The sequence below is a fragment of the Scomber japonicus genome, chromosome 12 (assembly GCF_027409825.1).
Source record: "Scomber japonicus isolate fScoJap1 chromosome 12, fScoJap1.pri, whole genome shotgun sequence".
NCBI lineage: Eukaryota > Metazoa > Chordata > Actinopteri > Scombriformes > Scombridae > Scomber > Scomber japonicus.
The window spans coordinates 25,604,068-25,617,725 of record NC_070589.1 but is presented as its reverse complement, the minus strand read 5'-3'; positions in this window follow the sequence as shown (position 1 = coordinate 25,617,725).

Here is a 13,658-nt window from a genome sequence, read left to right as displayed (position 1 = left end):
TCATACAAAAGTTCTTATTTCCATGTGTCAAGTCACTGCATTTAAGTTATTGCTTTTTCCGACTCCTGATTCTTTGTAGCCGAATGTGAAGTTGTGTTTGTCCCAATACCTTCAAGGGCATTTGGGAAATATTAAAGTAAAATTGGGAGAGAGAAATGGTCTATTTGAGGGATTGTACATTTCTCAGAGCTATCACAAGCCATCAGTCAGATGGCCTAACTCGTCAGGTAATAGTGCCTGGCAGCAGTCAGTGGAGACCCACACGATCTCGATGTCTCAGGTAAAAGTGTGTGCGGTAGCGGGGAAAATAAAATGGAGCAGCTATATACGACTGCCTCCAACGGAGTAATGACACTGTAAACACGAATTAAGTTACTGTGGCCTGTCAGTGTGCTCACATTGCCTGAGGTTTTGCCTTAGTGAAAAGAAGTCTATCTTCCCGGGTGTAGCTGTTCAGAAAAATGTACTTACATTTCAATTTAACCATTACCCGTTTAGGGCATGGTTTTAAAAATCATGTACAGAAAATCTTTTTTTTTCTTTTTTTTTTTTGAGGGGCTTACAAGTATACACTGTCACATCACGTTATTGTAATGCAGATTCAGAAATGAAAAAAAGTCTGGTGCGACCATCATAATTACAAAGCACGTCCACTAAAGCACCTGCAGGTTAAATGCCTTGCTTAAGAGTACTGTACAACATACATTCAAAACATTTCATAACATTCATTTACATGGCAGAAATGTCCTATTATGATGCATACAGTGTCTTAGCTGCCAATCACCACTGATGAATCTCATCAAAACAAAAATCTCTATATTATAAAACAACTCAACATATCAGCTTTGGACAATCAATAAAATACAATTTCCCCACGCAGACTCCCCCAGCTGATGTACGTACAGTTGAACCAGCAACTTTCCGGTCAGCAGCTTTATTCTTTCCCCTTCAGGCTACAGCCACCCCCGAGTGACAGCCACTGCTGAAATAAAAAAATCTGAATAACCTGAGGTTTAAAGCATGTGAAGAGAGCCTTTTATGTTCAGAGCAGAGAGCTACTTTGTGGCGTGTGTCAAATAGCTATAGCGTTTATCAAAAGGTTATCAAGTCCAATCAAATTAATTAATGAGGTGAGTTTCACAAAAAGGTTTATCATATGAAAGTAGAAAGACTTAGATCAAATTAGGAAAGCAGAAACCCATCCTAAAGAGCCGCTATGTCTCTGTGTAAGCACACATTCAGACTGGTTTATGTGCTCCCTGCCGACTTAAGGAAGATTCAATATTTTAACTTGGTCACCTTGTCTTGACTGAAAATTGTGCCAATTTGAAATGGTTTTGACTACATCCAAAGCAATTACTGTGTTCCGTCTCCCAACCTAATACCCCTTTAACAAAATGACTACAGGCATGAATACATTGTGACTGTAATGAAAGGTGTTCGTCTGAGCCAAAGAAATCATCTGCACTGCAATTCAGACTCGAAAGACCCTTCAAAGTGAGCCACGTCAAGAGGTATGGATGGCAGGCTTCATTTGACAGACCTCTAGTGAGAGAAAAAGAACCTAAAGGAGGGAAAAAAATGGACAGGGGAAGAATTTTGACTCTTTAAATGTGCTCATGTCAATCAACAAGATTCCTCAGAAGAGGCCAATTACAAATTTGATAACACAGCTGGAGCCTCAGAGTGATGTATAAGCCATTCCTTTCACACATTTCATAAATAAATGTCCCTGATTAGAGATGTGTCATGGGATGGACCACTCTCATCTCACACACACGCACACACACACACACACATCACTCACACCTAGATAAACCCCCGCTTCATAATACCCAGGTTGACTTTCATTATAAAGACAGTCAAATTAGGTACCAGCAGCAGGGTAGTGGAGGTCGCTTATCTTATTTTTATTTAATAGGGAATACTGAAAGCTAATAAGTGACAGCAAATGGAGCTAACCAAAGGAATATTGGATTTAATTCACAGACACCTGGAGTAATGAAATCTATACAGATGAAAGAAAGATGTCAAAAGTGCTCAGTGGACCCCTGCAGACAGATACAATTCAACACCACGGCGCTACTAAGGTGAAATCATAGGGGCAAAAGAAATAAATATAAAATGTTTAAAATCTCAATTATGCTGAAGAAATGATTTCTGCATACAATAAGTGTCCTGACACCATTTTTAGAGGTAATTCATCTGCTTTTGTTATTATACGTCAATAAAAGAGATATCCACTGTATGAAAATAACTAGAAGTATAATCTTCCTTTTAGCTGTCTGCATTTTGTCAGCTGCAGCTTGTCTATGAATTGTCAATAAATAGTGAAAAATGCCTGTTATTAGTTCCCATAACTAAAGGTCCGATACTGTATGATGAAAAAGCAGGAAATGTTCTTATTTAAAAAAGCTTGTCGAGGGAATTTGAAAAATAATAAATGAATGATCAAACTAGTTAGCAGTTAATTTCTCTGTCAATTAAGCTCTATTTATAATGTCAATATTTTTTAAATAAAATTACACATACAAACTATGACTTCACTACAAAGCAATATCCTGCTTTCCTCATGTTCCGACATGCACAGCACATACTCAGTGGCACTCAAAACGCAAGGAGAAACTCAGGAATGTCATAATTTCACTGAGAAAAATATGAGGTCAGATTCTATATTAAAAGTCATCAATATTTGAGCAGCTCTCCGTATGCAGGGAGAGAGAGTGAGAGAGAGAGAGAGAGAGAGACAGAGAGAGCTTAGGGTGACCACCTCACCTCTCTTTCTCCCTCTCTTTCCCTGTCTGTCTCTCTCTCTCTCTCTCTCTCCGTCTCTTTTCTCTCACTTGTTTTTGAAGCCACTGAAACACCCCCTTGTGTCCGCTTGCATTCCATCCCCTGGGCAGCTCAAGCATGGCAGAGTGTTTTAAAAGTCAGCAGGCAGCCGTGCCCCGTGGCTTATATTGGTTACAAACTCCCAGCCAGACTCTTAAAAAACCATGGCAGATGTATTCCATTCATTTTATAGTAATCCCACTAAAGGGTGGCTTTGCTTTCTGTCTGTGGCTTTCTGACTGCCTCTTTGCTCCCATACAGGACAATGTGGATGGGAACTGTCCAAGGTGCTGAAATACAGGAGATGAACTCTGCCCCCATGTTTCACACTGATTATTGCCAGCACCTTTAACACTGACATCACTGATTGCAAGATGACATTTATTGATTTTGAAATTAAAAAAAGAAAAAAGAAAAGGAGACCAACAGGGTAGACACATGCTCCAACTACGGTTTATCTCAACATTTGCTCTTATGTCGTCTTGCCTTTTTGTATCGAACACCTGGCCAGGAGTTTGGATTTGTGCATGCACACATAATACCATCTTGTTGTGTTTATTGATTTTGCTGACTTCCAACCAATCACTTTTGATCCATAGCCAGTTTGAGCAGACTGATGCTTTGTGGCTGGCTGATGAGTGCAACAATAAATGGGTTAATGCTTCCGATGTTGCCAGAGCCAAGAACCAACCCTTCCATATGACTCACAGTGGGATCGACTGGCAAACACAAGCATGTCTGTACTGGCACACATTTGTCTTCTGATTGTCTTCCTCTCCTTCGTTCTCCCCTCTCTCTGGATCTGTCCCCTTCTCTCTCCGGATCCCTCATTCAATCATTTTCCCTCTTCTCTCTTCAACCCCTCTCACTCCTTTATCTCTCCCTGTCTCTGAATAGTAACCAGCTGAAATAGATCTGTAAGCACATAAAACATGCAATCACTGTCCAAGAGCTGCACCTTCAACCTCTGCAATTGGAGTCATATTACCTCTCCTTCCATTAACAACAAATACAACTGCTGTGCTCTCCTGCAAAGAGAGGATGTGGTGACAATGTGAGGGTCCCTCAGTGTGGAGCCCAGCCAGACAGCCAACCAGTCCACACCACAGCCATATGAAATCTACTGCCATGCATTATGCAAAGTTCTTCTCCTGAAGGACTAACATGCAAAAACGCAGAGCATGTTTCCAACAATTTAAAATACAGGACATGTAACATTTATGTAATCAGAAATAGACCAAAAAGAGACCACAGCAAAAGTGCCAAAAAAATTGAATATTTGGCTCTTCATATACCAAATTTCAATTAAGATGCAAAGAGAGCAACCATTAGAAAACTCCTAGTAATCTATATGTTTAAGAGAAATCTCATCCATTATGGTCTGGGTCAGGTTTTGCGCAGAGGCGAGGCACACCGACTTTACTGACCTGCTGCGCAACAGGTTAAAGTGACATTATTTCGATTATTAAACAACAGAGGATAACGAGTGTTGGTTTGAAACAGCAACAGTTTCAGATAAATTGTTGACGAGGTAAACACAGATTTGGGCTCCCATCTCTCGCAAAACAAAGATATCCTCCTCAACACAGTTAAACTCGTTAAAAAGGATGAATGGTGAAACGCGATGAAAATGAACTGCAGTGTTTAGCTGTATTTCAGTCCTTTGTTTATTATTGCTTACAAACATGATTACTGCTAACGATCCGCCCATTAAACAGCCCACTGTAATTACCCTATTATCGCCTATTTAGACATGATTGTCATCATCAAACAAGTGACGAAATCCAAAAAGGAACATGCACAATCTGAATACTACAAAACACAAGAATACTCACATTAAAATGCGCTTCTGGGACGAGTTGTTCATTCAACAAGTTATTTACAGCCACGAGTAGTTGCAGAAAGATTTTCACAAGCTTTTGACTGATTCCTCTGTCTCTAATCTCTTCTAATTTCGCACAAGATGGATCAATAAATGTACGCGCAAAAGGCGCGCATTCACACAGAGAGGACTGTGTTTTCTATTTATCCCAACTTTTGTTTGAACTTTTACGTCTCAAAAAACCAACCTTTTCCTCCAAATAACGCACCGGGACTCGTTCACAATCAGATCTTGTCTTCCAGCCTGCACAAACGCTGCTGAGTATCGACGGGTGACCACACAAGCTGTTTTACTTTACGCAGCTCTGCTCTTGGCGCAGCACTCATCGGAATGGCGCGCGACAAATACTTAAAGTAGCAGTTGAGGGGATTCACAATGCTCCCAAATTCCTTAAAGTCCATCAATGCGTATTAAAACACGTCCCGATGGAAAGCATACCCCTAAGGTCGTTTGGTTAGGTGAGATAGATTTCTCAACCCAGCCGAGTTGTGGACCGGAGAAGAGGAGATAGATAAGCAATCTCCCTCAAATGGAGCCACAATGTCCAGTTACATGAGCGCTCCGCCGGGTCCTAAAGATAATACTGACTGGCTGGTAAAAATTTGAACTTAAACTGTTGTTTTCACTCGGCTGGTAAATTTGAGTTAGTGTGCAAAACATGGAAGCCCTTTACAGAAAATCTTCTTTTTTCCCCTTTTGTTTGATGTTTGTTTGTTTTTTGTTGCTGGGACTGATATTGCAAGTCCTCTCAATAATTTAACCCAACAAGTGACTTTAGCTGGCAGTGCTACCTGCAAATTATTTCAACACAAAATGTATTTCACTTTAAAAAAAAATAAAATTGGGATCAATAACATAAATTATTTACTCAGTGCCACACCAACAGACTCCTGAAAGTAGATATGCTTTTCTGTAGTGCTAAAGTGCAATATTGCATTTAAACTTGCTCGATTATTACTCTACAATAGCCTGCATCGCTTTACACAGTAGACTCTCTCTCTCACACCCCAAACAGCTGCAATATAGGAAAATAACGCAATAATGTCATATGGAATACACAGCTGTCAAAACGATGCAGCCTAGCAATAATCACCATATATTAAGTGTTATCAAACGCCCCAAATCTGACTTATAATAAACTCAGTGAGGGAAGGGCGATGCATGTGAAGAGTAAAAGCAACCGAAACTTAACAGAAGCGAATATTCTGTGAGGAAATTCACACTACAGTACAACAGCATCAGAATACACCCGAACTTGCAGAGAAAGGAAAGGAAAGCTTTAGAAAACAAAAAACAAAAACACTATATGATTAAAATATTTTGATTGTTTGCCTGATCACCGCCCGGAGGTCATACACAAAGATTATACCAAATACAATACCGTTTCAGGACTCGATGCTTTCGAAAAACCAAAACCAAAAAAAAAAAAGGATCTTACCTTCCGTTTAATAATGTGAGAGATTTGAAGTGCGCTTGCGAATAAAGAAAGGAAAAAAGGAAGAAAAAAAAATCCCTTGACCGAAGTTGATGGTGTAATTATTCGTTGAATTGTGAAGGCAGAGCTGAAAGAATAACTACAGTTAGGTGCGTCTACTAGGATCCCTTGGCGAGGAGTCATAGATGTCACCCTCTCCACTACAGGGTGCCAAGCAGCACGGCAAACAGCCGCGGTGACAGGTCGCTTTGAACACGCATTTTAATTGTGGTGTAATGCCAACTGGTGGAGATTGCACGATAAGAACAACCGCGCCCAGCTGAAGGTCACCACTGCAATTCAGTATATGTATCCCATGTCGGTGCCATACAGACTCTAAAACTACTAACTTGTAGAATCAGGAACCAGCTTTTATAATCATCATTTGTATATTTTAGGTGCAAAATGATTATATTTCTTTAAAATACATGTAGTAAACCCCTTGCAGAGATCCAAACTGCTGTGGAAAGCTTCCCAGTTTTCTCACACTGAAATGTTTTTTTTTTTTTTATTTGTCTTGTGTAATCTATTCACATTCATTATCAGCACCCTGGACAGCTCCTTCACTCCACAGGCAGCTTCAACACCAGCTCTAGTGGATTTACAATGAAGAAAAGTGAATATGATTTATTAAAGATGTTGCATTCAAGCATTTTGTATCTGTTGTTTGCTAAGATAGTTTATAATGAATTAAGTTTACTGAGGTATAAAAATAAAGAGATGTTTACAACGGTGGCTTCCCTCATCCGTTAATCCATCAGTTCATCCATTTCAGTTCAAACTTTAAGAATAAACTCCCAGGGATGAACCATCTCCTTTCCAAGGGGTCCATTTGACCTTGCTTCCCTCTTTGATTCCCTCACTTCATCTCTTCCTTTCAGAAAGTATGCATCAGTGTATAATTTTAAATCTCCTTTTTTTCCCTTGCTCTTCATCACTCTTTTTTTTTGCAGGAAAGCCAGCTAAGCAGCTAAGTGTTTAAAATGGCCCCAAATAGAACCGCAGCCCATATTGATTCCAAGCAAATTAATATGCAATGAAAGACCTGTAATCCCATTAAAAAGTGACAATGCCATTTCTGTTCTGATAAAGGCAGATTTTGGTTGGGACCGGATCTGAATGACAACAAGTCTCTCATCCCCACTGAGGTAAGTGGCTCACATTGTATCAGAGGGTTCAGCCTTTGCTTGGAGCGACTGCTGCTCTTGACATTTCCATTAAATCATTCCTCCTGGGAATACCACCACACAGCTCTGACAGTCACATATATGACTGTGCTTGCTCATTTTGAGTCTAAGCAGTTTGTAGATAGATAGATAGATAGATAGATAGATAGATAGATAGATGTTTTACAGCAGCAATTATTAGATAGTTAATCAATGTTACAAGGTGCAGTATTGGTGTACTATTTAATTGTGGGAATAAAATGATGTAGTATATGACTCTCACCACTACCCATCCTTCAAAACCAAAACCCCTCTGGTCAAAGGCTGCAGGGTCAGCTGAAGGAATCCACAAAGCCTACTTGAAATCACATCAGAGAGTCAGGAATTCCTCCATATCTACTCCACGGCTTTCAGCTAGTGGGCTATGGTGTACAACGAGGATACAGAGGTGGAGCTTGCCCTCTCACCCTCTGCATGTCCTCTCCCTCCATGCCACTGAGAACCCAGGCTGACAGAGATGGAGAGTTTGCTGTTTGATTCAGCTCCCGGGGGTCTATTGATAGTTTCAAAGTGGAGTCCACCTGCCACTGCTTTAATCATCCGTGACCCCACCTGCATGTTGGAAGACCGCAGAGGGGGACGGGATCAGCAGCATGTGTGCATGTGTGTATGGTGTGTGTGTGTGAGAGAGAGAAAGAGAAAAAGAATGAGAGACAGATATATAGAGAGGATTAAGAAACATTCAGACCTACGGAGATAAGATGGAATGAAATAATGAGTCTGTCTGCCCACTTTTCAACTCTGTTGTCATTAAACCTTGTGTGGGTTGAGATTTTCTGCACACTTTCGTTGCGCTTTGGAATAACACTGTTTTGATTTCTTCCAGCTTCTGGCTTATTTTTTTTTTCCATGAGCGTTTCTATCTGGTTAAAATGTATTATTAGTGTATTTAATCAGATTTTTCTCCAGCGGTGGAGCAGGGTGAATCAGTATGCAGGCACAACTTATGGCTGCCAAATTAATTCAATTTATTCCAAACCCTTTCTTAAGGCCAAGGTTGTAATTATAGCCTGCAATTAGAGGATATATAAATGTTAGATAACTTCCTAATTCCCTGTGAAAGTTAACACAAAAGTTGTTTTTTCAGGTATTTAGTGATTTGATTTTCATAAAGATCCCACAGTTCCTTTCACAAACGACAAAATGTCACTCATCTATTGTAAAGGAAGATGTTATTACTGTTTACCTTCGCTGATTGTGTCACCAAAAGCTGATAATTGGAATGAAACTCCACCTTTAAAGCCTCAAGCTGAGCAACTGTGTGGTGGCATATGACAGTATAACTTTTCACCAAGTGAGATATAGTTGTGAATTTGAGTGGGTTGTTACCACACATAAAAGTCTCTGTGTACAAGGAATATGTGACACTTTTTCTGGAGAGTATGCCAAAGCCACTGCAGTGCAGCTTAAAACAGGAAGTGATCAGGGTAAGGAAGGAGATGGGAGAGTCAGGAAACACTCTTTGGAATTAGTTCAAGAGCTGCGGTATGTCCGTGTGTGTATGTCTGCATGTGTGTATGTGCATGTGTGTGTGCGCGTGTGTGTGTGTGAATGTCTGTTTGGGAAAAGTAATACTCACTTGAGACACAAAGCATGGAGTTTATCCACTGAGTTTGTAAACATCCTTATTTACTTTAACAGTGAAATATGAGAGATGTAACTTACTGCAGTAACTTTTCTATCCTCAACTCCTTACCTCTTACTTATTAGTTATCAATACCGAGAGTTTTACCACAACATTCTTGACATATTTTTCTTATTTGTTCAGCTATTCAAACAGGTCTGGTTTTCTATGACAGTTTGTTTCCCCAGTTGGAAGAACAGGATTAAAAATGGCAACGTCACCGCCCTATATAACAACACCCAGGAAAAAAGCAAGAGAAAAATGGCTACAAAAATGGTGACAAGCGTGGATGAGATAAACACAGCTGTACAGGTTGTTTTAAGATGACTTTGAGATATAACTACTTTTAAAGCTGCACTAATCAATACTTTTGTAACTACTACATTTTATGTGTAAGGATTTTATATGTATTCAGGATAGATGAGCTCCAAGAAAAATGCAGTCTACAGTTCCAGTTGACACACTTCTCTCATCAGCATTGTTTCCAGGGAAATATCTAACAAAACCCACTGTACATTACCTGCTCAGCACTGAATAGTCAACATATAATTCTAGTGACAAGCTTGTGAACTAAATGGACCATTTAGAAGCTAAAGAGCCAGATATTTACCCTCGTGACTTGGTGAAGATCAAAAGAGAGCTCAAAAGTGAGTGAATATTGGGCTTCAGGTAACCAGAAACATGACTATAAATGAATGCTAATGGTTGCTTGGTCTCTGATAGATACTACCACTTACACCACAGCAACAGATGATATATTCCCTGTTGACTTTTCAGCTTGTTCCTCTGCTTTGAAGTGACAGATAAAATCACTTGTTACTGCTTTAAAAATTGGCACATTCTTTGATCATCAAGGAAACCTTTAACTGCTTCTCACAAATGCTACTGCAGCTTCCTTGTCGTCTGAAAAGTGACGCTGGTAAGACGGCTGATAGGCTAGGCAGGGTAAAGGAAAAAAAAAAAAAGAAGAAAACTGGAACTGGATAACACAAACATGATGAGAAGTTAAATGGATTACATGAAATTCAATGGAAATTCTGTGTGTTTTTTAGATTCTTAAAATCATCAAACTGATAACATGTTATTCATGAGCCAGGAACATTTCTCTACTTTTTGTTCCTCTGTCCTCATTGGCATCTTCCTGGATTTTTTTTGCAGCTGTTCCTTAATGTACCACCAGACCTTTGAAAGCATCTCCTTTTACCCTGAGTCATATGTCAATCTGATCAAATCTGACCTAATGACACACAATGTGAAATGCGGTGCTACAAAAGGCTTCCTCTCCCTGTAAATCTTCTTCACTTAAGGTGGTTTCATTCATATTGAAAATTATAAAACGATGAATAATGTAGTAATGACAAGGTAAGACTAGGGTGCAATCATATTTGAAAATTATACAGTCATTGTGTCTCCAGTCTAGACACTAACCTCAATAATGAATCACCGAGCATGACTTTGGTAGCTATGATGACTGAAAAATCACTGATAGGACTGAATCCAAATGACACAATGTGCTTTTTTATATTTCGTGTTTGTGTAGAGCCCCATGATATACTACAATATATTTCAAGATAGATAAGATAGTCAAGGCTGTACTTTCTGCACTCCTGCAACCTGGTATCAGAAGTCTCATTGAGTGGGTGGCACACTTCCATTCTTTGCCAGGTATGAGAACTAGCGGGTGGCACCTCATCTGCACCAAAACCAGGGCATGTAAGCAGCTGGAGGCCAGCATCTCTTGCCTTGAGAGAAGCGGGCAACATGCCAACCTCTCTGGGAGCTGTGCTACATTTCACAACATGATAGATGGCACGAGTCATTTTTAACCGTAACAACAAATCAGTTCATCAACAGCCCCCCCCCCTTAATATTTCAGAGGAGATAAAAGAGTTCTTTAAGGATCAAAGCTCAAATTGAACTCTAATGAGGTGATAACTGGGAACTATTCCCAATTGACACATTCAGATTATTTCCTGCCCTTCCACTTCAATAGACAGATGAGATGATGCTATTGAGTGTTTAATTGTGGCTGTGTGTACTGTGGGTGGCTCATACTTGCCACAGGCTTATTCAAATTTTCATGACAAGATGACCTTGTATAAAAATTCTCTTCATAATAATAGAATCAAAGTGCTTGAGGTGTCATAAAACAAGCTTGAAAGCGAGGAAAAAAAAGCTGCTGGCTCTGAGCATGAAAAAAGAACATTCTGGTATAGACTGGAGGAGCCTTTTGGTATTCTTTTAAGCAGTAAAGCGTTGATTCCAATAGCTCTACGTTTTTTATTCACGTCTACAAACCCATGTGAGCCTCTTGACATTTATTAGGCATGGCGTGCCAAAAAGTCCACATATTCCCTGAGGTTCTTTTGCTATGTCTTGACAAGATTTAAACCTTTTATGTGGTGTAGAAGAGAGCAGAGATTTAATGCAAGATTTCCAGTGGATTGACATACTGATAAACAGTGTGCAGTGTGCAGTCTACAGTACGGTGGCTTTATATTTCACACTACAAATGTGTAATGACTGACCATAACACGTTAATTGCTCTGTGGCTTGATCTTTGCCAGGATGACATTTGGTGTGGGTTTTATAGCCTGATTCCTGGAGAACCATGGCATCAGTTGTTGGAGCAGCATATTGTTAAACTTTTGTTAAATCAAATCGTTTTTGTTTGGGGATGAAAAATAAAAAATCATTAAAACTGAATGAATCAAGCCAAGATACTTTTTTCTTGGCTTGATATTCATATCTTGAAGCTTTTCAGTACAATGGTTGTGTGACCACTAGCCTACTTTCCCAGAAGACCTTACATGGAATATATCCCAGAATCAATTATCTATCAATTGGATTGTATTACAGAGAAAAGTAGCGGTGAATATGTCTAGTAGAGGCACTCAGGAGAGAGTCAACAGAGTGCAACCAACCAAAGCTGGGCCCATGTTAACACGGTTTAGCACAGACAAAACGCTGCCACTGTCATCAATTAAAATCCCAAGCAGCCATTCATTATTCTCCATGTGTTACTACATGTATCTCTCTATTTAACAGGCTGTGCTGTGTGTGGGCGATGTCCTGCAAACACCAAACTATTAATTGATTGGAATTTTCTTGCGTTCTGCCTTATTAATCACCTGACTATCAATTAAGCTCTCACAGTCTGTGCTGAGCGTGTAACTCTCATATATCATACTATTTATGTCTGTCATGTTCTGAGCGGTTCATTATTTCCAACATGGGCCATTTGCAGCCGACAAGGTAGTCATTGACCTCTACGTAATCTACTTTTGATCGAGGGTAGCGTATTTTGATGTCAGGACAGCTTGCTAATATTTAGGTGCACTTAGAGAATATTGAGTCAGTAGTTTGGCATACAGCATAAAATAAAGTCCACTGTCTTGATTTGTGTGTATGAATGCTTGACTAGGCATTCGGTCATCCATGCCTGATCCACTTTTCATTGAGGTTAACAGATTGGGATGTTAGAAACCACAGGGACTCTTGCTGCTTGTGAACTGAACTCAAGTTGCTAAAGCCGCTGTAGCATTAAGAGGGAAGAGATCACATCTTCAAAACTCCAGCCAAATGACAGAAGAACACACCTCCTGCTCCCGTAAACCTACGCATTTCACTTTGAAATTATGATAGAGAGATTTGTCTACCGCTGTTACTGACATCATTATCCTGCTTGTCTTTAGCCACCAAACATGGCAAGATATTGTTATTTCTAAATAAATGTGAACTAAGACACATTGCCTAGTGCAGATTATATAATTGTCACGAATTACCCAGCATGGCTTCTGTAGCCCCAGGGATGAAGTCAAGTAAATTATAAGGACAAATTGGGTGGAGTTTGGGGGACGAGGGTAGACTGGGTTACTAAAGGCAACTACAGTTCAGATTACTTCAAGACTGAGCTGAATACAAATGTCAAATGTAAAAATAACACAGAGGATAGGTTCACATTTTTTTCAAAACTGACATACAACAACAGCCTATACATTATATCGACAGACAAGTTGATCATGATAATTGTTTCTCTTCTCTATAAGGGCCAAATGATCCTCCATGAAGAGACACACAGTCCTTGTTCTATACAAAGATAAATGTAAAATCTCTAGCAGTCTTAATCAAATGAGTCTTTTTGAGTACAAATTTCTGTATCCTTTAAAGAGTTGTCTATACTCAATACTCTGGTAACTATCCCTTTAACACATTTAGGTTTATCAGGTCATGGTGGGTTTATAGAAAATGAATAAACAGATCTGCTTTATGGATAAATGATTTAATCAATGTGATGAAATAGCTTTATTTATCATATTTATATAGCATATATATACACACAGATGTTAGCTGATGGCTTATTAGAAAATGAGAAATAATTTATTAATTATTTTAATGACATTTGGAACTGCTGAACTGATGGTGTAATGGATTGTTACACCCAATACTCATGAGTATTTATCAGTGGATTACTGTAATTGCCTACCCACCTATCTATACATTTGCCCATTTCTTGGTATGCTGGAGTCATAACCAATAATTGCTTTGTCTTAGCTCTCAGTATTAACCGACATTGACATGCCTCCAGCTAAGGTATTTCATCAGAAATTCAGGTGATTA